The 25650-nt window shown below is 39.3% G+C and overlaps 1 protein-coding gene across 7 annotated transcripts in view; it reads left to right on the top strand.

Annotated features, from left to right (window-relative positions):
* The window catches only part of CADPS (calcium dependent secretion activator), a 476998-nt gene that overhangs the window by 87678 nt on the left and 363670 nt on the right, over positions 1 to 25650 (top strand). The gene's annotated exons all lie outside the window — the stretch shown is intronic.

The following is a 25650-nucleotide window of genomic DNA, read 5'->3' on the forward strand; positions in this document are numbered from 1 at the left end:
CAAGTCATGTCATTGAATCAGGAGCTAGAACAGGGACTAAAGTACACGTGCAATGGCTCGGCAGAACTTTAAAAGGCAACTCTCTGGGTCTTCCAGGTCATTCTGATAGGTCTTTAAAATACATGGATTGAAGGCATGAATCTTATTCAAGTGGACATTGAGAAATAAATAATTTTCCATGAGTCACCAACTTCCTAGGTATCCACACTGTAAAGTGCATACTTCCTTCAACTTTCTGTTCATTCAGTTTGTTCTCATCGAGGAAATCTGGGGAGACAGAAACCATGTGAATCAGCTGCATAAGCAGAAACTGAGCGGAAACTGGGGAAAGAATATGTATGGTGACAAGAACAGTGCCCTGTCTGACTTCTTCCAAGGGCCTCTTATTTTTCATTTAAACACTTTGTAAACAAATTAAGGGAGCCAACTAGTGAGGAAAGGTATTGCGTCCTCTGCCCTTCCATTATCTCAGAGTTGACTGTGTGTGGTATGCCCCATGTCGTTCAAGTGAGCCTTGAGGTACTCCTGACCTAGTTGAGCAGCTGTGCCTTTAATAAAACTGCCAAAATAAGTTATGGAATTTCTTATACAACTGTGAGATTCCCTCAAAGACACACTGAAGTTTACTGGAGTTTTATTATTTAGAGCATAACTTGGATGGTAGTGACCAGAGAGAAGGGTGACTTTGTGGTGATGACCATGATGACCATGGTGACCGTGATGACCTCACGCTTGGGTATACTATGTTCCAAGGGGAGAACTACAACTGTGTACGTTTTCTCATTTACTATTTACAATAATCCTGATAGAGACACTATTAATATACCTATTTTATAGACAAAGTGAGGCTTAGAGAGGCCGGGTTTTTGTCCATAGGCCACATATCTACTGGGCAATAGATCCAGAATTCAAACTCAAACTGATTTCAGAATGAAGACCCTTAATCACTATATCCATGGTCTTCAAACATTTTTAACACATGCCCATCAGTAAAACATTTTGAGGATACTCTGTATTTATTTCTTGATAACTAATTTTATACTAGTATACTATGTACATAATAAAAAAATATATATAAGGAATAAATTAAGAAGGATGAAACAAAGATGAAATAGTGATTGATGTTGTCACATTTATTAATGGAACAAAGTATTTTTGATCCCATGAAAAGATAATTATAATTAATGTTTTGGTGAAAGTAATATGTTTAAATATGCTTCAGTATTTTTGAAAATTTTTGTTCAGTGTGTTTGGATTGGTAACTAAAAGGCCCAGTTCTGAGGTTTTTTTCCATTACTTGGTCATACCTAGCAAAGATTCTTCAAAAAGATCCTTAGATCCAAATGGGAAAATGGGCATCATTGGATGCACATTTGAAATCAAGATATCCATGTTTCAGTTATATATACCAATTATGCAAGGATTTTTATTGAAATCCAGTTAGTAAATTGCTGTCTTTCCCAATGCCAGTCTTTCGTTCTTCAACAAATGTTCTATCTTCATATTTTTAAAAAGTTTGTTTAAAACTTACAGAAACTGTTATTTCAAAACCTCTGGAAACTGATTAATCATGTTTATAAAATTGCTTCCAATATTTTAAAGAGATTTTCATACGTCCATCAAGTATATGGATACATCCTGGCAGCACACCATAAAAGAATCATTTCTAAAACAGTTTCTGCTTTCAAATTGCTTTCTTCAGAACATCAGTTTTTAAGAGTTTATCTTTATGTTCTAGATGCTTGGTTTTTATATGTCTTGCTAATTGTGATGGCTTCATATCATTAGCTAATGTCTCATGATAGTATGCATAGAGCATATTTCAGTGTTGATGATTATCCATACATCAAATATTTTTCCTCATAATTTTAAAATGGGGAGGGCTGGTGGCTTGATAAATTTGAGGAGCTGATCTTTGTTTTTACCTTATAATATGGCTGAGGAGGAGTAAGAGTGGAAGTGTTGATTCTGCCATTTTTCTACTGACTATGCCAATCCTGTTATCATCAGCTTAATTACCCCAGACAGTGATGGGTGGTGGGAAGTCGATGGGTCTTTAAGGCATCACATTTGCATTCTTTGTATGGGTTCTGTTAGTTTGAGGAGTGCCCAGAGATCTTACTATTAAGAACTGGGTGAACTGCATTATGAACTGTAGTTCTATAAGAAGGCAACTTTGGTATCAACCAAAGAAATTGCTGGATGGGAAAAGCCAGGCTTAAAGTGTATGACATTCAAAATCCAGTTTTTTTAATATTTGAAGTACAGTAAAATCGCATGAAACTCATGGTGTTAGGAGGTCGAGACTCAGTATCATGGTGGGGAAGTTAAATTGCCACAAATAACCCTGGTCACTGATATTCCCTACCCTCACCCCAACCATCACTACCACCAGAGTGAGATCACTCACTATCTTTAAAAAAACTATTTCTAAATTATACATATAGCAAATGTATATGCAAGTAGAGAGGGTAGTGTAATGAACCCTCATGCACTCATCCAGCTTATTAATCGTCACTTCATGGCTAATCTATAGTCCTCATGCCTCCCTACTGAATTATTTTGAAGCAAATCCCAGACACAACATCATTACATCTATAAATATTTAAGTATGAATTTCCAAAATATAAGGACCTGGTTATTTGATTTGTTTTAATTGATAAAATACATTGGTAAGTTTCATTAACTATTGACTATAAAAAGTTATGTTTGTTATTATTTGTAAGATAACATCTCTCTCAGAAGACACCATCGATTTAAAAGAGTTGAAACGTGGGGAGAAAAACAAGTTCTGGAATTAACAAAATGATATAAATTACAGAGGAATTAATCTGATAGAAGATATGTAAAATTTTTATGAAAAAAAAATCCATGAAACATTTCAGGACATAAAATATAAACTGAATAAGCAGGGACATACTGAGTTCTAAATGAAAAGGCTGCATGTTTGATTATTAATATAGTGAATTGTATTGATTCATTTTCAAATGTTAAATCAACCTTCCATCCTGGGAAAAACCCTACTTGGTCATGATGTATTATCCTCCTATATATATATTATTTGAATTGATTTATTAAAATGCTCTAAGTGGTTTGTGTCAATAGTTGTGAGGGATGTTGGCCTTCTTTTTCTTCTATTATCTTTATCCCATATTTGTATTAGGGTAATGCTGGCTTTATACAATGAGTTGGGAAGTATATTCTCTTCTGTTTTCTGAATTTTTTTACCACCTGTGTTTTTTCTTAAATGTTTGGTAAAATTTACTAGTGAAGCCATCTGGCCCTGGAATTTTCTTTGTGGGAAGGTTTTAAATTGGGAACTAAATTTCTTTATTAGATATACAGCTATTTAGATAATTTAATTCTTTTTCGCTGACCATTAGTATTTTAGTAGTCTTTGAAGGATTTTATTCATTTAATAGAAATTGGCAAATTTATTAAGAAACCCTCAAGTTTTTCCTTCCTGCAGATTCGCTGCTCTCACATGTTTGGCAGCGGACCACTTAGTGGAAAAGGGCTGGTGGTTTTGTCTGCTGTGAGCCCTCAGGGCAGTAAACATACTGCAGACAGACTGAGAGGTCAGCCCTTGGTTGTGGCTCTTAGTTATCAGTCTTGTGAATACAGTAGTGTATGTCCTCTCACCCTCAGGAAGACACATCTCTTACATCTCACGTATTCCTGTCCGATGGGTCTCATTCACATTAGCAGCCAGAATCATAGCTCATGAAGCAGATTGGACCCTGATAAGCATCAGCCCAACTTTTTCTCTTTATACATGTGGAAACTGAGTCCTGGAGACAAAGACCAGGACTAACACTTAGCACTGAACTGCCAAGTTCTATGATAAGTCCTTATATATTGTCAAAGTATATTTTTCCGGAACCTAAGAACATGACTCACATATAAATACACAATGAACATTTATCAAAGATTTATTAACTCCTTATCAAAAGTACCAACAAGATGGAAAAGCTGGTTCAAAGAGCATTAGAGGATGAGAGATTTATTCAGTCAGCCAGTAAGGTAGTGCTAAAATAAGTTTACTAAATTATATTCAAAATTGATTAGTGTCCTATAGATCAATAAAGCTGTGTAACTTTGAAGGTTATCTTTTTCGACCAGACAGAAATCATTTGCAGCTTACCATATTCTACAAATTAATCTCTAACTGCACAGAGTCTGGGCCCTAATGAATAGAAACAAATAAATCAAACAAACTTGGAATTCTCCTGAACATGAGGTGACATCTGGGTAGATTTGGTTGAAAGTGCCCTATGTGACCAAAACAACAACAACAACAAAAAGTAATACAGTCATCTTTTCACCTTTATTTCCAAGTTTTAGATAATTTTCCTTAATAAATTACCTAGTTTAATCTCTGAGAAACCAAAATGTAAGTATCAGTATCTCCGCTTGAAGACCAGCAAACTGAGGAATTAGAGCTCAAAGTCACAGAGTTCAAAGGTGGTGGAGGAGGGAAGAGCACATAGTCATCTTCATTCCCTACCTAGACTTTTAAAAAAATATCCAGCTGTATTTTATGATATGTTCATTTATCTAACAAATACTGAATATGTAGCTTCTCTGTATGAGGCACTCTGCTAGTGCAGAAAATTCAGTAGTGAGCGGGACGGACTCACTTCCGGCCCTTAGGGGCACATTATAGTAGGGAAGAAGCACATTCGACAAATAAATACAAGGGTGGTGAGAATTGCAATTTTAAAGATCCATAGATGTACAGAGCTTTATCTTGATGTTCAGAGACAGCTTCCTGGAGGAGATGACCTTTTACTTGAGTTTAATATTAAAATTGGAGTGGGAGCTGGGAGGTAAAGCATTACAAGTATGTGCTAAAGCTCTGCATTGAGACTATTTGTCCCTGAATGAATATTTCCCAGTTGCTTGATTCAAATAAGAACTCCAGATTTTAAAGAAGTGAGATGAATTTTCTTGGAGTTTCAACTTAAATTATTCCTAGTCATGAATTATATGGTGATAAAAGATGAAGAGGAATGGAAGAAATGAGGAGAAAAGAGGGCAGCTTTTCAGTGGTGTGTTGAACTAGGTCTCAAGACAGCATGTTACATTTCCGGGTAAGTTTTGAGCCAAATAATGTCACATTGGTAGCCTGAGATCCATCATGGTGGAAATATTTACATCATGGAAACCATCAAATGCTACAAATCAGTGTTCTTCTCCCCTTCACACAGAGCTCTGGTTGTTAGAGCTTTACTAGCACATCAGGGGCAGCTTTCCCAGGAGGAACTGCAAAGCCAGAGGTTTATTTATCATTAGAATTAACTGCTCCCTGTCTCTGCTGATTATACATTTCTAAGATTGGAAAATGCCTCTGTAGAATAAAGTACCATAAACTCTGTATGCAAGGGGCAATATACTCCAACTCTTAGTTCAATGATGAATCCCTTCTAAACAACCAAATGCTCTCAGTAACAAGAATCTCTGAATCAAAGGCAACCTAGTCCATTTTCCAGAAATTCCAAATAATAGAAAGTCTGTCCTCATATTGCCCCTAAATCAGCTTTCCTGTACTTTCTATCTAATGCTAGCTTAGTCTTCTGGAATGGCATAGAAAAATCTATTTTCTATTTCCCATAAAGTTGAGGACTATTCAATCCATGTGCAAGAGACTAGGAAAATGCCTTTAATCCTATATAAAAATACACCGTACTTCATTTCGTTCAGGAAGTAGTATTTCTTGCAGGGGCTCTCAACTTCGGCTGTGCCTCAGAAGTGTTTGTGAAGTTTCTAAACTTGTGCACACTTGGGTCTCCACCCCCTTCTGAGTGAGTAGGGTTGCTGGTATCAATATTTTCTACGTGAGCAATACTGATACAAAGGCTGAGCCCCCAAATTTATTGGGTTTCTTGGCTGCTATCGACCCGAGGCTCAGTGATTTAAAAAAAGAAGGTTCCGAGGTGACTGGGTGGCTCAGCTGGTTAGGCATCCAACTCTTGATCTTAGCTCAGGTGTTGCTCTGAGTCATGAGTTTGAGCCCTGCGTTGTTGAGCCCACTTAAAAAAAAAAAAAAAGGTTCCTCTCTTTTTTTTTTTTTTTAAGATTTTATTTATTTATTTGACAGAGAAAGACACAGTGAGAGAGGGAACACAAACGGGGAGTGGGAGAGGGAGAAGCAGACTCCCTGCCGAGCAGGGAGCCCGATGCGGGACTCGATCCCGGGACTCCAGGATCATGACCTGAGCCGAAGGCAGTCGCTTAACCAACTGAGCCACCCAGGCGCCCCAAGGTTCCTCTCTTTAACAGTTTGGTGAGAAGAACAGACATAAGACTCCATGCTTTACATTAATATTTATAATATAATAAATGCCAAGAGGCAGGGAATGAAGGAATTCAGAGAAAGGGTGACTGGGGGGAGCCATCAGAGGGAAGTGGCCTTCTTGCAGCATTTTGATATACAGGTAAGTCTTAGCCAAGTGAAGAAAGTGAAGGGAAAAGGAAAGGCCTTTAAGTGACATTCTTATCCCCCCAAAATGAAGGCATAAGTGGAATTGTGAAGACTTGCAGGAAAATGAAAATCGAATTATTGTTAACCAACCATAGGGGCAATATTCTAGATACAACATAAAAACATATTGCTTCCTGATTGCAGACAGATATTACAAGAGATAAAAAAGGAACTTTCTTCAAAGAGATTTCAGTAATATTCCATGCAGTCTACCTAAGTGCTTACCAAGGCATGAAATAAACACCGCTTGTATCTTGGTAGGACAAGCGGTCTGACTCAACTTGAAGTTCAGCCTCTTGGCTGCTTCCAAAAGGAACCAAAACTATGTCTCTGTCAGATGCAGTAGGGGTAATTAAATCACTAATGCCTTTAAAATATCAGGAACACAAAATCTCATGGGAAGGAATTGAGTCAATGATCAATATCATTTTAATAAGCCAGAACTCATTTGTGGGTGCAGAAAGTTCCCTGAAACCTCTGCACAACCCAGGTAGTTTACTTTGCCATGAGGTGCGGGAACTCAAAAACACCGATGGCTTGTTATGCTTTTCTGCTTCTGAATTTCAGGACAAGCGTCAATGGCAGGATTTTCTGTTCCCCCTTGTGCAGGCTTACGTCTGCATTGTGTGTGCTACTATATTTGGGTTCCTTTATAGAAAATCTGATTCCGTGTGTGTGTGTGTTTAATTAATATGTTTTATTTTTTGAAGCAGTTTTAGGTTTACAGAAAAATTGAGTGGAAAGTACAGAGAGTTCCCATATATTCGGTATCCCCCCTCCCCACAACACAGTCTCCCCTGTTACTAGCATCTTTCATGACTGTGCTACATTTGGTACAAGTGATGAGCTTGTGCTGGTACATTACTATTAATTAAAGTCCATCGTTTCCATTACTTAGGGTTTATGCTTGTGTTTTTAGTATTTCCCAGTTGCAGAGCACCTTCTGACTTTGTCCCATTTTTTCTCTGCAATTCTGGGTCATGAACAGAGATTGTCAGAACCAGTTAAGGTCTCCACATCCCTCCAAACATTCCAGCAGCCTGAAGAATGCCTGCCAATCAATCGTACCTTTTCTCGCTGTTCATGACCGACAGAGCAAGGTTCTTATCTAAATCAGTTTCAGTGAAGCTCCCAGTTTCAGTTTGTGAGGTGTTACATTAGAGAATCTTCCATAACCTATTCATAGACTGCATTTAGATTTTTTTCAACTTCTTTTCTGGAGATAGTTGCTATTGATAAGTTCACTATTAAACCTGGTAAGACTCAGAATGGTGTTTGGTGATTTAGTGATTTCATATGTTGTGCTAGCATGCTTTTAATCTGGGCTCCAGCCAAATGGAACTATCTGCTGTTTCATTTGCAAAAGGTTGTTGTGACTTTATTTTTGGACAGCTCTCTTGTGCATGCTCGATGCTTATACTGAGAGCAGCCTCTAATCCTCTTTCTTCTTGTTCTTGTTCTTTTTTTTTAAAGATTTTATTTTTATTTATTTGACAGAGAGAGACACAGCGAGAGAGGGAACACAAGCAGGGGGAGGGGGAGAGGGAGAAGCAGGCTTCCTGCAGAGCAGAGAGCCCGATGCGGGGCTCGATCCCAGGACCTTGGGATTGTGACCTGAGCCGAAGGCAGACGCTTAACGACTGAGCCACCCAGGTGCCCCCTTGTTCTTGTTCTTACTCTTTTTATTTTTCTAGTCAGCAGAGTCTGAATTATAAATTGACAAAAGAAATTCTTATCGTGTCCCTACAACAAGGCCCCACACTTTCTCATCTTTCTTGACTCCCCCATCCTAGAATCCCCGTCTCCTCCCTTCTCCCACTTGCCCTGCCACTTCTTCTTCTCCTGACTTCTCAGCCAACTGAGATTCTAGACACTTCAAAATCCTCCTCTCCTCAGATTATCACAGCTTGCGGGAAACATTGTCCTGATTCTGCAATGAACCTGAGAACTCATTACTGTTCCCTAATCCTGCCTGCTTTCAAATCATGTCACTCCCTTGCATAAAGCACTTCTGTGGTTTCCCATCCTGCTCAGAATTAAACCCAGACTCTGCACTTGGGCACCTGCACCTACCTCTCAAGGATCTGATTATACCACTCTCTACCTTGCAGCATTAACAGCTGGTCAGGTTCATTGATTCACCGATTCACACTGGTTCTCAAAGTGTGGTCCGTAAACCCCTGGGGTGATATTCCCAATCATACTAAGACATTACTTCCTTTTTCCCCAACTGTATTGACATTTGCACTAATGATGCAAAAGTGGTGGTGAGTAAAACTTCTGGTGTCTTGATGCAAACCAAGGCTGTGGTGCCGGACTACACTCATTGTCCTCCTCGTAGCCATGAGCTCACTGTACGAAAACCGTCCCTGAATCCTCTTCGTGATAAAGCTGTAGAAATTAGCTGTGTTAAATTTTGACCCAGAGTACACATTCTCTTAATACTTTGTAGAATGAAATGGTAAATATACATCAAGCACCCCAGCTGTGTAACAAGGGCAGGCAGTGGTTGTCTTATGGAAAGGGACTTGTGTTATTGAGTTGTCAAACCAAACTAGTCTTTTTTTTTTCTTTTTTTAGATTTTATTCTTATGTTAACCCCCATACATTACATCATTAGTTCTAGATGAAGTGTTCCATGATTCATTGTTTGTGCATAACACCCAGTGCTCCATGCAGAATGTGCCCTCCTCAATACCCACCACCAGGCTAACCCATCCTCCCAACCCCCTCCCCTCCAGAACCCTGTTTGTTTTTCAGAGTCCATCGTCTTTCATGGTTCGTCCACCCCTCCGATTTCCCCCGCTTCATTCTTCCCCTCCTGCTACCTTCTTCTTCTTTTTTTTTCTTAACATATATTGCATTATTTGTTTCAGAGGTACAGATCTGAGATTCAACAGTCTTGCACAATTCACAGCGCTTACCAGAGCACATACCCTCCCCAGTGTCTATCACCCAGTCACCCCATCCCTCCCACCCCACCCCCCACTCCAACAACACTCAGTTTGTTTCCTGCGATTAAGAATTCTTCATATCAGTGAGATCATATGATACATGTCTTTCTCTGTTTGACTTATTTCACTCAACATAATACCCTCCAGTTCCATCCACGTCGTTTCAAATGGCAAGATCTCATTCCTTTTGATGGGTGCATAATATTCCATTGTATATATATACCACCTCTTCTTTATCCATTCATCTGTCGATGGACATCTTGGCTCTTTCCACAGTTTGGCTATTGTGGACATTGCTGCTATAAACATCCGGGTGCACGTACCCCTTCGGATCCCGACTTTTGTATCTTTGGGGTAAATACCCAGTAGTGCAATTGCTGGATCATATGGTAGCTCTATTTTCAACTTTTTGAGGAACCTCCATACAGTTTTCCAGAGTGGCTGCACCAGCTTGCATTCCCACCAACAGTGTAGGAGGGTTCCCCTTTCTCCGCATCCCTGCCAACATCTGTCATTTCCTGACTTGTTAATTTTAGCCATTCTGACTGGGGTGAGGTGGTATCTCATTGAGGTTTTGATTTGGATTTCCCTGATGCTGAGCGATATTGAGCACTTTTTCATGTGTCTGTTGGCCATTTGGATGTCTTCTTTGGAAAAATGTCTATTCATGTCTTCTGCCCATTTCTTGATTGGATTCTTTGTTCTTTGGGTGTTGAGTTTGATGAGTTCTTTAGAGATTTTGGATACTAGCCCTTTATCTGATATGTCCTTTGCAAATATCTTCTCCCATTCTGTCGGTTGTCTTTTGGTTTTGTTGACTGTTTCCTTTGCTTTTTATCTTGATGAAGTCCCAATAGTTCATTTTTGCCCTTGCTTCACTTGCCTTTGGCGATGTTTCTAGGAAGAGGTTGCTTCGGCTGAGGTCAAAGAGGTTGCTGCCTGTGTTCTCCTTTAGGATTTGGATGGACTCCTGTCTCACATTGAGGTCTTTCAACCACTTGGAGTCTATTTTTGTGTGTGGTGTAAGGAAATGGTCCAGTTTCATTCTTCTGCATGTGGCTATCCAATTTTCCCAGCACCATTTGTTGAAGAGACTGTCTTTGTTCCCCTGGACATTCTTTCCTACTTTGTCGAAGATTAGTTGACCATAGAGTTGAGGGTCCATTTCTGGGCTCTCTATTCTGTTCCATTGATCTATGTGTCTGTTTTTGTGCCAGTACCATGCTGTCTTGATGATGACAGCTTTGTAATAGAGCTGGAAGTCCGGAATTGTGATGCCGCCGGCTTTGCTTTTCTTTTTCAACATTCCTCTGGCTATGCGGGGTCTTTTCTGGTTCCATACAAATTTTAGGATGATTTGTTCCATTTCTTTGAAAAAAGTAGATGGTATTTTGATGGGGATTGCATTGAATGTGTAGATTGCTCTAGGTAGCATTGACATCTTCACAATATTTGTTCTTCCAATCCATGAACATGGAACGTTTTTCCATTTCTTTGTGTCTTCCTCAATTTCTTTCATGAGTATTTTATAGTTTTCTGAGTACAGATCCTTTGTCTCTTTGGTTAGTTTTATTCCTAGGTATCTTATGGTTTTGGGTGCAATTGTAAATGGGATCGACTCCTTAATTTCTCTTTCTTCTGTCTTGTTGTTGGTGTATAGGAATGCCATTGACTTCTGTGCATTGATTTTATATCCTGCCACTTTACTGAATTCTTGTATGAGTTCTAGCAGTTTTGGGGTGGAGTCTTTGGGGTTTTCCACATAAAGTATCATATCATCTGCAAAGAGTGAGAGTTTGACTTCTTCTTTGCCAATTTGGATGCCTTTGATTTCTTTTTGTTGTCTGATTGCTGTGGCTAGGACTTCCAATACTATGTTGAATAGCAGTGGTGATAGTGGACATCCCTGCCGCGTTCCTGACCTTAGGGGGAAAGCTCTCAGTTTTTCCCCATTGAGAATAATATTTGCTGTAGGTTTTTCATAGATGGCTTTTATGATATTGAGGTATGTACCCTCTATCCCTATACTCTGAAGAGTTTTGATCAAGAAAGGATGCTGTACTTTGTCAAAAGCTTTTTCTGCATCTATTGAGAGGATCATATGATTCTTGTTCTTTCTTTTGTTAATGTATTGTATCACATTGATTGATTTGCGGATGTTGAACCAACCTTGCAGCCCAGGGATAAATCCCACTTGGTCATGGTGAATAATCCTTTGAATGTACTGTTGGATCCTATTGGCTAGTATTTTGGTGAGAATTTTTGCATCCATGTTCATCAGGGATATTGGTCTGTAATTCTCCTTTTTGATGGGGTCTTTGTCTGGTTTTGGGATCAAGGTAATGCTGGCCTCATAAAATGAGTTTGGAAGTTTTCCTTCCATTTCTATTTTTTGGAACAGTTTCAGAAGAATAGGTATTAATTCTTCTTGAAATGTTTGGTAGAATTCCCCTGGGAAGCCATCTGGCCCTGGGCTTTTGTTTCTTGGGAGATTTTTGATGACTGCTTCAATTTCCTTAGTGGTTAGAGGTCTGTTCAGGTTTTCTATTTCATCCTGGTTCAGTTTTGGTAGTTGATACATCTCTAGGAATGCATCCATCTCTTCCAGGTTATCTAATTTGCTGGCATAGAGTTGCTCATAATATGTTCTTATAATTGTTTGTATTTCTTTGGTGTTGGTTGTGATCTCTCCTCTTTCATTCATGATTTTGTTAATTTGGGTCATTTCTCTTCTCTTTTTGATAAGTCTGGCCAGGGGCTTATCAATCTTGTTAATTCTTTCAAAGAACCAGCTCCTAGTTTCGTTGATCTGTTCTACTGTTCTTTTAGTTTCTATTTCATTGATTTCTGCTCTGATCTTTATTATTTCTCTTCTCCTGCTGGGTTTAGGCTTTATTTGCTGTTCTTTCTCCAGCTCCTTTAGGTGGAGGGTTAGGTTGTGTACTTGAGACCTTTCTTGTTTCTTGAGAAAGGCTTGTATTGCTATATACTTTCCTCTTAGGACTGCCTTTGCTGCATCCCAAAGATTTTGAACAGTTGTGTTTTCATTTTCATTGGTTTCCATGTATTTTTTTAATTCTTCTTTAATTTCCTGGTTGACCCATTCATTCTTCAGTAGGATGCTCTTTAGCCTCCATGTATTTGAGTTCTTTCTGACTTTCCTCTTATGATTGAGTTCTAGTTTCAAAGCATTGTGGTCTGAAAATAGGCAGGGAATGACCCCAATCTTTTGGTACCGGTTGAGACCTGATTTATGACCTAGGATGTGATTGATTCTGGAGAATGTTCCATGGGCACTAGAGAAGAATGTGTATTCCGTTGCTTTGGGGTGGAATGTTCTGAATAGGTCTGTGAAGTCCATTTGGTCCAGTGTGTCATTTAAAGTCTTTATTTCCTTGTTGATCTTTTGCTTAGACGATCTGTCCATTTCAGTGAGGGGGATGTTAAAGTCCCCCACTATTATTGTATTGTTGTCGATGTGTTTCTTTGCTTTTGTTTTTAATTGCCTTATATAATTGGCTGCTCCCATGTTAGGGGCATAGATATTTACAACTGTTAGATCTTCTTGTTGGATAGACCCTTTAAGTAGGATATAGTGTCCTTCCTCATCTTTTATTACAGTCTTTGGTTTAAAATCTACTTTGTCTGATATAAGGATTGCCACCCCAGCTTTCTTTTGGTGTCCATTAGCATGGTAAATGGTTTTCCATCCCCTCACTTTCAATCTGGGGGTGTCTTTGGTTCTAAAATGAGTCTCTTGCAGACAGCATATCGATGGGTCTTGTTTTTTAATCCAATCTGATAGCCTGTGTCTTTTGATTGGGGCATTTAGCCCATTTACATTCAGGGTAATTATTGAAAGATAGGAATTTAGTGCCATTGTATTGCCTGTAAGGTGACTGTTACCATATATTGTCTGTGTTCCTTTCTGGTCTATGTTGCTTTTAGGCTCTCTCCTTGCTTAGAGGACCCCTTTCAAGATTTCCTGTAGGGCTGGTTTTGTGTTTGCAAATTCCTTTAGTTTTTGTTTGTCCTGGAAGCTTTTTATCTCTCCTTCAATTTTCAATGACAGCCTAGCTGGATAGAGTATTCTTGGCTGCATATTTTTCTCTTTTAGTGCTCTGAATATATCCTGCCAGTCCTTTCTGGCCTGCCAGGTCTCTGTGGATAGGTCTGTTGCCAATCTAATGTTTCTACCCTTGTAGGTTACATATCTCTTCTCCCGAGCTGCTTTCAGGATTTTCTCTTTGTCTCTGAGACTCGTAAGTTTTACTATTAGATGTCGGGGTGTTGACCTATTTTTATTGATTTTGAGAGGGGTTCTCTGTGCTTCCTGGATTTTCATGCCTGTTTCTTTCCCCAAATTAGGGAAGTTCTCTGCTATAATTTGCTCCATTATACCTTCTGCCCCTCTCTCTCTTTCTTCTTCTGGGATCCCAATTATTCTAATGTTGTTTCGTCTTATGGTATCACTTATCTCTCGAATTCTGCCCTCATGATCCAGTAGTTGTTTATCTTTTTCTCAGCTTCTTTATTTTCCATCATTTGGTCTTCTATATTACTGATTCTCTCTTCTGCCTCATTTATTCTAGCACTTAGCGCCCCCATTTTTGATTGCACCTCATTAATAGCCTTTTTGATTTCTACTTGGTTGGATTTTAGCTCTTTTACTTCTCCAGAAAGGGTTTCTCTAATAACTTCCATATTTTTTTCAAGCCCAGCTAGTATCTTTAAAGTGATGATTCTGAACTCTAGATCTGACATCGTACTAATGTCCGTATTGAGTAGGTCCCTGGCAGTCGGTACTACCTCTTGTTCTTTTTGTGGAGGTGATTTTTTCCGTCTTGTCATTTTGTGCAGAGGAGAATAGATTAATGAGAGAACAAAATGCTAGCAGAGTAACCACGTCCCCAGAAAATATACTCTAAACAAATCAGAAAAGACCTGAAGTAGTGGGATAAGAAAGGGAAAGAGAGAAAAATGAAAAAGAAAAAAAAGAAAAAGAAAAAGATAAAGATAAAAACAAAAACAAAGAAAACAAAACAACAATGACAACAAAAAAACCAGAATGTGATCAAATATGATCTATATGGTATATAGATCAGTGCCACACACTAGATTTGGGGTGTATTTTGGTCTTTTAGAAGAAAGGGCCTCCCAAAATTTTAAAGAAAGAAAAACTTATATATGTACAAAAATAAGGGTTGATATGATGAAGGGATGGAATATGACTGTAAAAATGGAAATTATAAAAAATTTTATAAAAGGAATTGATAAGAAGTTGTTTGAAAAAAGAAAGAAGAGGATTTAAAAAAAGAAAAAAGAAAAAGAAAAAAAAAAGGGCGAGAATATGATCAGGCAGGGGAATAGAAAACACCATATACTAGAGATTTAGGGTATATTTTAATCTGTTAGAAGAAACTATCTCAAAATTTTAAAGAGAGAACAACTTATATATATAAGCCAAAAATGTGGGTAACTACTATGAAGGGATAGAATATGACTCTAAAAATGAAAAATAAAATTTTTTTTTTAAAAAAAAAGGGATTGATAAGATGTTGGTTGAAAAAGGGAAAAAGAAAAATTCAAAAAGAAATAAAAAGACAAAAAGACAGTTAAAAAAAAATTAACTTTAAAAGACTAAAGAATCATGGTAAAAAAGCCATGGATGCTATGTGCAGTATTCCCCTAGCGCTGGAGTTCTGCCGTTCTCATTGATCGGTAAACTTGGTCTTGGCCGGCTGTTCTCGCTGATCTTCTGGGGAGGGGCCTGTTGCCGTGGTTTCCAAATGTCTTTGCTGGAGGCGGAATTGCCCCGCCCTTGCCCCCTCCCGGCTAAGTAATCTGCTCGGGTTTGCTCTCCGGGGCTTTTGTTCCCTGCGAGCTTTCCGTACAGCTTTGGAGGCGGAGAGTGAAAATGGCGGCCTCCCAATCTCCGCCCTGGAGGAGCTGAGAACTCGGGGCCCCGCTCCTCAGTGAGCCCCCAGAGAAAAGCCGTCAGTCACTCCCGTCCCCCCGGTCTCCGGCCGCACTCCGTGCTCGCCCGGCCTGTGACCGCGCATTTCTCTCTCTGGCACCCGACCCCGGGTGGAGTCTCCAAACCCAGCAGATCCCTGCGGTGCACTCCCGCGCGGCTCCTCCCGGGGGAGGAAGGTGAGTGTCCCCGGATCTGCCGCTTGTTGGGTCCCTGCTGGAGGAGCAGGGGCCCGACTGGGCCGCGGATCACGGTCAATGGCAACCCCGAGCTGAGAGCCCGCGCCTGGGCTCCGCCTCTGCAGCCGGCTTCCCTGCTCCGATACCTGGGAGCTCTGCCGCACTCAGGCACCCCCGGTCTTTCTGTGACCCCGCGGGTCCTGAGACCACACTGTCCCGGAGGGTTCCACCCCCCGCTTAGCCACCAGAGTGACGTCCCTCGGCGGAGCCAACTTCTAAAAGTTCCGATTTTGTGCTCCGCGGCTCTATCACTTGCGAGAAGCGGCCGACGGAGGCCCCTCCCCCGCCGTCTATCCTCCCAAATATCGCCTCAGATTCACTTCTCCGCACGTCCTACCTTCCAGAAAGTGGTCGCTTTTCTGATGAGAGAGTTGTTGCTCTTCTTTTCTTCGATCTCTTGTTGAGTTTGTAGGTGTTCAGAATGGTTTGATCCCTATCCAGCTGAATTCCTGAGAGGAGACGAAATCCAGGTCTCCTACTCCTCCGCCTTCTTGCTCCGCCCCCCCTTTTTTTTTCTTAACGGAAAAATTTTACTTGAAAGAACAACTGACAGACAAACAAAGGTTATTCAAACTTAGGCATTTCCCAAATGTTATCTGGAAAATAAATGAAGGGAGCCTGTAAGGGAGCCTGTTACTTCAAGAAAAACAGCTAACAGTATTTTTTGCCAGTGATAAAATTTGAGCTTTCAATCCACCACTATAAGCTTGACAGTTTTCCAACACCCAAAGACTTTTCTTGTGATGCCAGTGGTGATTTTTAAGTGATATGATACTTTACATGTTGTGTAATGAAATGTGTCAATATTTGGAATATTTACATAACTCAATGAACTAATATTTTCCATATGACCAATGTATGGTATTTAAACAAAACATGCATGGGTAAAAGATTCTTTCAAAAAGCAAGAAAGACCAGTGAATTTTAAGGTAATAGTTCATTCCTATGGTTTCCAATTTCATACTCCAACTAACCTTTAAGAAAATATCACTGGTTGAGCATTGGTATCATATCAAATAAGACTCTCCACATTTATGAATGCTTATTAAAATATTTCTCCCTTTTCCAGAAACATATCTTGTGGGAAGCCAGTTTTTTTTTTCACATATTTCAACTAAAACAGCATATCACAACAGATTGAATGCAGAAACAGAGATGAGATTCCAACGGCCTTCTATTAATCTCTGAAGGAGATTTGCAATACTATGAAATGGTGCCATTTCATTTCACTAATATTTGTTTTGGAAAATGTAGTTATTTTCATAAAAGTGGATTGTTTAGATTAATGAGCAATTAATTTATTTTTAACAAATTAATAAATACTTGAAACTTCCCAGTTTTAACATCTATTACAGTACATATCAATAGACATAACTTGTATAAACAGAAGCTCTTTGTAGTCTGTAAATTTTAAGAGTGTAAAGAGACCTGAAACCAAAATATTTGAGAACTCTTGCCACTAAGGCACTTCTTAATGAGGACTTTGGGCCTAAAACTCCATGTTTGACCACCTGTCAGAAGAATCTAGGTGAATATTGCCCAAGTGTCTCCAAATTAGAAGAGTATATTGTTGTTGTTGTTGTTGTTGTTGTTGTTTTAAATTACACATATTTTGTTCTGTGGCAGGACATGTGACCCAACTTTTCAGATGATCTTCGGTGTGTGTAGGGATCTCTTGCTCCTGCTCTTTTCCCCATCTCTATCCTTTTTCTCCTCTCATCCCATTTCTAATCCAACTGTTATCCTGACTCCGTTTCTAGATTCAGTTTTCTTAAATTTTTTTGTTCTTCTACTAAATAATTTTTTTCTGAGAGAATCCCAGAGTAGGCAGTGTTTCATGTTGTTTACAAGGCCACTTTCCTTTCGGTCAGAGAACCCTCTGTTGTTTCTTTTCTGAACAAATTGGTCTTTAGGAATAACCTGGCTAGTGGGTCTCTTTATTACTTAATGATTTAAAAATTCAGAGTTAGTTTTTAAAAAGCAGTAACTAACTTAAAGATATTCGGTGGCTGCTAGTCTAAAAAAAATTTTTTTTAATGAGCAAGAACTTTTGTAGTAGATTTTAAATTCTTTTCTAAAGAAGCACTTCCTAAAATGTGGTAGATGTATGCAAGGTAATAGTAGCTATCTACTTTAACTATAGCTAGCACATAAAGCCTATGATTTCATTATTCCTTAGATATTATTCCTTAGAACAAGTTTCAGTTTAAAAAAAAATGAAGTGACTTGCAATACATTCAAGGCAAAATATAAAGTAAATTGTAGTCTGGTTGGTATATGGAGAGGGTGTTAACTTGAATGGCTGAATTTGGGGAAACCATGTTGCAAAGAGAAGTCCCAGGTTATAGCTTATTATTTATAACCTCCCATCTTTAGTATTTTTGCCCCTTCAACTTCCACTGCAGAATAATTCAGTGATAGTTTCCCATGATGAAGGCTTTCAGATGGATTTTTTTTTTACTCAAGCCAAATGAATGAAACTCACTTAAAACACCTTTTTCAGAATACATTATGCAAATGTCCATAATATAGAAGGTGAAGAGAATTTTATGTAAATAAGTAAATACTTGGTTAGGATGATACAACTTCTAGATTTCCTAGACTCAAGACTTCATTTAGGCCAGACAGTATTTTAATCTAGTTGTAGGAAGAGGATATTTTATTTTTTAATAAAATTAATGGACCAGTATAAATTTAAATTTTTGATAAGCTTTAAAGAAAGAAAATTAAATAAGCATTGCTCTTACCTCTCTAGGCTAAGTTTGGTTTTCAAAGCACTTGTTGACTTAACGTTCCTATCAGCTTTCTATAATGAAGTAGAGTTTTAAAAACTACTTTTCTCCCAAATAATGATTTCTTCCTTAAAAAGAAAAAGCACACAGAGAAAGACAAATGCCATATGATCTCACTTATATGTAGAATCTTAAAAAAACAAACAAACAAAAAAAAAAAGCAGAAACAGACCCACAAATAGAGCAAACTGATGGTTGCCAGAGGGAAGGGGACTGTGGGGATGGGCAAAATGGGTGAAGGGAAATGAAAGATACAAGCTTCCAGTTATGGAATGAATAAGTTGGGGGATAAAATGTACAGCATAGGGAATATAGTCGATGGTATTGTAATAGTGTTGTATGGTGACAGATGGTAGCTACACTTGGGGTGAGCACAGCATCAGATACTGAGTTGTTGAATCAGTATGTTATACACTTGAAACCAAAATAACATTGTGTGTGAACTATACTTCAATTTTTTTAAAAACGGAAAAGCATAGCTCATGTTACTAGATTGTAATATACAATACTGACCTTATACATTAGAGATGGACTTCAGTTATGGGTATAACGGGAACATCTCCTTACACCCCAAAACAGCTTCCTACTATCTATTGCCTATGCTTAGAATGCTACCATTTTAGATCCATTCTTTGAGGGTAAATATTGCTTCTCCCTCTTTTATAATATGGTTGCTGCTGTGATAGGAGGCATAGTAAGTGATACACACGTTAATAAGAATACTTTCTTTTATGCCTAGAGAAAGCTTCAGGTAGCTATTGGGAAAGCCTTTGCATGCAAGTAGAAGGAAACACAGTGATTTGAACTAAAAAAATGATGCATTTTTTCTTGCATCATAAGAAGGGCAGAGATAGGTGTTTACAAACATCTGCTCAACCCCTCAAAAGTGTAAGGGCCAACATCTCTATGATGCTCTTGGCCCAAGGAAAGGGTTATATCAGCAGCAGTTTCCTTTTTATAAGGATTTTATTCAAAAACTTTTCCAGAAGATCCCCAGTAGCTGTCTGCCCCTGTTGCATATCTACCTATAGCTGGAAGGGAGATGGGAAAAGAGTATTTGGCTTTTCAGCCTCTCAAATGGGAGGACCAAGGAGGAGGGGACGAAGAATACCGCATCAGAGAAATTTCAAAAGATTGAATAAACAAAGGGGAAAAAAGCATTGAAGAAGATAAAAGATCAATGAAAGGAAAAAGGCAAAACTACATCATAACGATAATACTTCTTGTCATTGTTTTTATTAATCAAATCCTTATTCTATGGCAGGTACTATGCTATCCGCCTTACATACGTGATCTCACCCGGTCCTCACAAAAACCCTGTAAGGTAGATAAGATCGCCTATTTACCAAGGAGAAAACCAAAGTTAACTACTTGCCCAAAGACTTGTGTTAAAGCCAAGATTTGGCCTGTGCTTGCCCTGATTTCGGCACTGCCTCTCCCGAGACCAGCCCCTAGGACATGCGGTTTCTCTTCCGGTTATTTCCCAGGTCGTGCTTCTCCAGAATGTTCAGTACATTACAAACTGCCTGAAATGCAGTGAGAATTTTCAGGCCCTGCTTAATGAGGTGGGCTGAGCCCAGAGTGCTGGACTAGCGCCAGCAGAACGTGCTGCAGCTCTTTCCTCTGAAATAATCACCTTTCATCTTTTCAGGATTTCTGCTCTTGGAACTCATTACTTCAATTCTGAATTCTGATCTGATGCACACGTGGCTTCTATACATATTGAGTGCTTTTAGATGGACTTCTATTTTAGGAGCGTTCTCTTTGTAAGTGGCCCATAGAAGCCTGCTTGTCTATTTAGAATTGTCCTGTCAGCTACTCGGGACCAATTATTTCAGTGTGTTCATGCAAGGTCACCTTCAGTGTTCAATCCTATCTAGGTCGGTTAACTTTAAACCAGACATAAATCCACAGATTAGTTTTTAGACTGGCTATTTATGTGAGCTCCTAAGTTCATTCACTCACAGAGTCATCAAAAGGATGCTAAGGAATCAAAGATGAATATGTGATCCCTGACTACAGTGTAAGGAAACTGAGAGCTAAGATTGTGCCTTGGTCATTTCATATCTCCAGAGCCTAACATGGCGCCTGGTATACCTTAAACACTTGATAAGTTCAAGTTGTATTCATTCAACAAATATTTGGTTAGAGCCCATTATGTGCTAGGCACTAGAAGCACAGCAGTAAACAAGATAGATGTGGGTCTTGTATACATGAAACGTATGTTCTTATGGGGAGAGGTAATGAAAAGCAAGCACAATTTTAAAATAAAGAAATAAGGTCCAAATGTCCCTCAACAGGAGAGTAGATGAATAGTGGTAGAATCATAAAATGGAATACTTAGCAATGAGGATGAACAAACTATTGATACTCTCAGCCACATGGCAGAATCTCATAATGCATGACTGCACTGACATCAAGTTCGAAACCAGGCAAAACTCATCTATGATGGTAGAAGTCAGGCTGGTGGTCAGCTTTGGAGAGGGGCGATGATATGGGGGACATTCCAGGAGCTTCTGGGGTCCAGGTAATATTCTTTATTTTGATAGGAGAGTTGGTTCTATTAGAAAGTTCACTTTACAAAGATTTCCCAGGCTCTGTGCTTATGACATGTATTTTTCCATATGCATGTTCAATTCAACTAAATAAGTGTATCTTCAAGAAGTTAACTACTGACTGTGATCATGGCTGTAAGGGTATTGCATGGGGCCCAGGTCACTCTGTTAGACATTAGCTCTGGGGAGCACTACTGTAGATAGGGTGGTCAGGGAAGACTTTCCTGTGAGATGCTAGGTAGGCTGAACCCTAAGGGTGAGTAAGTGGCAGCCTTGGGGAGATCAGGGGAAGAGCATCCCAGGCAGGGGGAATGGCAAGTGCAAAGCCTCTAAGGAAAGAAACACTGGGGCACACTTGAGAAAGAGAACAGAGGCCAGCGTGGCTAGAACAGAGTAAGTGGAGAGCAGAGTGAGACAAAACAAAGCTAACATCAGACAGAGGCTACATCATGCGGGGCCTCAAGGCCATTTAGTTTATGGTCTGCCCTGTATCATTTGACTCTTCTTTTGTGCCAGGCAGCATGCTAAGATCCTTAGGCACATCCTCCCATGTTCTTTTTATCTTTCCAGCAGCGCTGCAAGTAGGTCTTAAAATCCCTATTTTATGCATGAAGAACTAAGGCTTGGGGAATTTCGTTGGCCCAAGGTTACCCTTGGAAATGAGTATTATCACTAGGATTTGAACCCACATCTCATTGACTGTGTTCTCATCTCCTGACTCCTGACCCTGCCTCTGAGCACTGGCATCTAAATAAACTTCTACATGTAACCTTAGGACTGTGAATAAAATCATGAGGAATTAGCCAGCTCTACCCAGGGAGTTCTGGGAAGGAGCATGTGGGCTGGATTTTGAATACACATCTGGAATTGTCCCACAGGCATACTTTCTCGAGGGAACAGAATGTGTAAAGCCTCAAAGCTGAGGATTCATCACCATATCATCTCCTGTTTACTGGTCCTTCGTGCTGTGCCAGGTTCTGCAGTGACTAATTCACTTATTTCCAGTTAATTTTCACAACAATCCTGTGAGGTCAGCATTGGCCCTGTTTTACAGATGAAAAACAGAGGTGTAGAGAGGTTAGTCATTTGCCCAGTGAGACACAGTGAGTGGGGTGACTCAGTAGATGCTTTGCTTATTTAATTAGGGGTGAGAAAAATAGTGAACGTGGACTGGCAGGCATCAAAACCCAAACATAAGCATAGCTCTGCCTCTGGAATCTGTGCCCCTAACTCTCCCACTGAGAGCTTGAGGTATTCAGGGAAGTGGGGGTGTTTTGTAGGGCTTCTCGATGGATGTTCTCCGAATATGACCGACATTAATGTTCCTGAGAGCCTTCTCCTTTTAAGCATTTTATAATACTGTTTTTTCCTCTCCATCTAGACTATGAGGCCCCTGAGGACAATCCCTTATTTCTTTGGACTCCCCGTTGCCTTGTGCCTCTCCCTGTGAGATCAAAGGTTGGGTTGTTTTGTTGTCCACTGAAACCTCAGGGCACTGCGTAGGGCCAGGCAGGTAACAGATGCTCTGTAAATGTTTCTTGAAGAACTGAGCACTCTGCTTACTTAACAAAGGTTAGAGTGATAATAGATTTGGCTTGGGTCAGCAATCAATCGTCACCGTTCAGATGGTGTGTACTTACTTTTATTTCAATTACTTGAGATTTAAGGCAAAAGCAAGGTGTGTTGGTGGCCACTCCCTCTCCTGCTCCATTACCTCACCCCGTCCCACCCCCAAAATCATGCGGAGCTGGTATGGACCTAGTGTTGGAAGGAATTCTGAATGTAAATTCTGTGAGATGCCTTGGTTGGTACTGTACTGTAAGGATTTGTGACTTAGGCCAGTTGAGGTTGGCCTGCTCCAAAGAAATTTATGTTATGGTGCCATTTTTATGAGAAAATCGACTGGTGCCTAATAATTCAGTTGAAATGTTTTCACATTCATACAAATAACTACGATTTTACTGTTTAACTCCAGCAATACCAGTATCTCTGGGTCAGACCAGGAAAGCTTACGTGGCTTAGCAATGGGATCATTCCGTGCTCTAGGCCTGGCTGTCCAATGCAGTGGCCACCAGCCGCATGTGTCTACTGGACACTGGCAGGGTGGTGATTCTGAATTGAAATATACTGTGGGCGTAGGGCGCCTGGGTGGCTCAGTTGGTTAAGCGACTGCCTTCGGCTCAGGTCATGATCCTGGAGTCCCCGGATCGAGTCCCGCATCGGGCTCCCTGCTCGGCAGGGAGTCTACTTCTCCCTCTGACCCTCCCCCCTCTCATGTGCTCTCTCTCAAATAAATAAATAAAAATCTTTATAAAAAAAAAAAGAAATATACTGTGGGCGTAAACACCAGATTTCAAAGATACAGTATAAAGAAAGAATGTTAAGTATCTCATTAGTCATTTATGTAATAATTATATGTTGAAATAATATTTTTGACATATTGGCTTCAACAAAGTATATTAATATTTATTTCCCTTGTTTCTTTTTACTTTTTAAAATGTGGCTTCCAGAAAATGTAAAATTATGTGTGTGGCTAACCTTGGACAGTGGTGCTCTAGAACGTGACAAATACCAATCTGATAAAAACCTACCTCTTTTAGACGAACCATGAGAGACGATGGACTCTGAAAAACAAACTGAGGGTTCTAGAGGGGAGGAGGGTGGGAGGATGGGTTAGCCTGGTGGTGGGTGTTGAGGAGGGCACATTCTGCATGGAGCACTGGGTGTTATGCACAAACAATGAATCATAGAACACTTCATCTAAAACTAATGATGTAATGTATGGGGATAATATAAGAATAAAAAAAAAAAATTAGCTAAAGCACCTCACCTCCCATCTCTGTCCATTCTCAGAACTCTACTTTGTTTCCTGATTGAGTCAAAACTCAAGCCAGCCTTCAGTTTCCTATAGTTCTTAACATTATTATCTCCTAGCAGGACTTGTATTGATTCTAATGACGAAAGCACTTTAAATGTATATAGAAACTCATAATTTTTAAAAAGAACTCATATTATGTTATCAAATAGCTCTACGTATGCCCAGGCAGTAATTAGAATTATCACCATTTTCCAAGTGAGAAACCTAAGGATGGTATCACATTTATTTATTTAAACCCAGCCCTATTCCAGAAGGGCTTTTAACCCTCTGGCCAATTCAGAGAATGTAAGTGGCTTTTCCAAGATGACACAATGGTTGATAAAACTGGGACCGGAATGATCTTCTTACTCTTTCTTCTACAACAGTCGTTCTCAGACACAGCATCTCATGATCAGTTTATAAAGTGTAAGTTTTTATAAATAATAGTAAAAAAGCAAAGTTTTTACCTGACTTTCTTTTTATATAAATTAGAATGGATTAAAGGATATTCAAAAATAATTTCTCTTTCATACACTGCACTCATTTATTCAATAAGAGCTTATGGAGTGCCTGTCTTACATAAAGCACTAACTTGGCCCTGGGGAAACATCGATGAGCAAATAACAAGAGAGACGTATCACCTAACAAATTTAATTATAAGTAACAAGTAATTAAAATAAAGGGCTGTGGAATCTACTCTCTTAACAACTTTCAAGTATATAATACAGTACTGTTCATTATAGTCACCATGCTGTACACTAGATCCTCAGAATTTACATCTTAGAGTTGGAAGTTTGTATGCTTTGTTCAACATCTCTCCACTTCCCCACCCCTCAGGCCTTGGCAACTACCATTCTACTCTCTATTTCTATGAGTTCAACATTTTTTAGAATCCACATGTAAGTGAGAACATACAGTATTTGTTTTTCTCTAACTTATTTCATTTAGCATAATACCTTTTAGGTCCATCCATGTTGTCACAAATGGCAGGATTTCTTTTTTTTTTTTTTTTTATGGCTGAATAATGATCAAGCGTGTGTGTATGTGTATGTGTGTGTGTGTGTGTGTGTATCACATTTTCTTTACCCACTCATCCATCCATGGTCACTTAGGTTGTTTCCATGTCTCGGCTATTGTGAATAATGCTGCACCGAACATTGGGGTGGCACTATTTCTTTCAGGTAGTGTTTCCCTTTCCTTGAGATATATACCCGGAAGTGGAATTGCTGGATCATATAGTACTTCTATTTTTAATTTTTTGAGGAAACTCCATACTGTTTTCCATAGTGGCTGCACCAATTTACTTTCCTCCCAAGAGTATGGAACAAGGGTTCCATTTTCTCTACAGCCTTGCCAGCATTTGTTATCTCTTGGTTTTTTTGTTTTGTTTTGTTTTTTTGTTTTTTTAATGATAACCATTCAAACAGGTATGAGGTGATATCTCATTGTGGGTTTGATTTGCATTTCCCTGAGAAGTGATGTTGAATATCCTTTCATGGCCTGTTGGCCATTTGTATGTCTTCTTTGGAAAAATGTCTAATCAAGTCCTCTGTCCATTTTTTATTGGATTTTTTTTTTTTTTTTGCTATTATATGAGTTCCTTATATATTTTGGATATTAACCCCTTATCAGGTAAATGGTTTACAAATACTTTCTCCCATTCCATAAATTGCCTTCTCATTTTGCTTGTTGTTTCTTTTGCTGTGCAATAGATTATTACAGAGATGTAGTCCCACTTGTCGGTTTTTGCTGTTGTGGCTTGAGCTTTTGATGTCGTATCCAAAAATTCATTGCC

Source organism: Mirounga leonina, unplaced genomic scaffold (genome assembly GCF_011800145.1).
Source record: "Mirounga leonina isolate KUSES-001 unplaced genomic scaffold, KU_Mleo_1.0 Mir_94, whole genome shotgun sequence".
NCBI lineage: Eukaryota > Metazoa > Chordata > Mammalia > Carnivora > Phocidae > Mirounga > Mirounga leonina.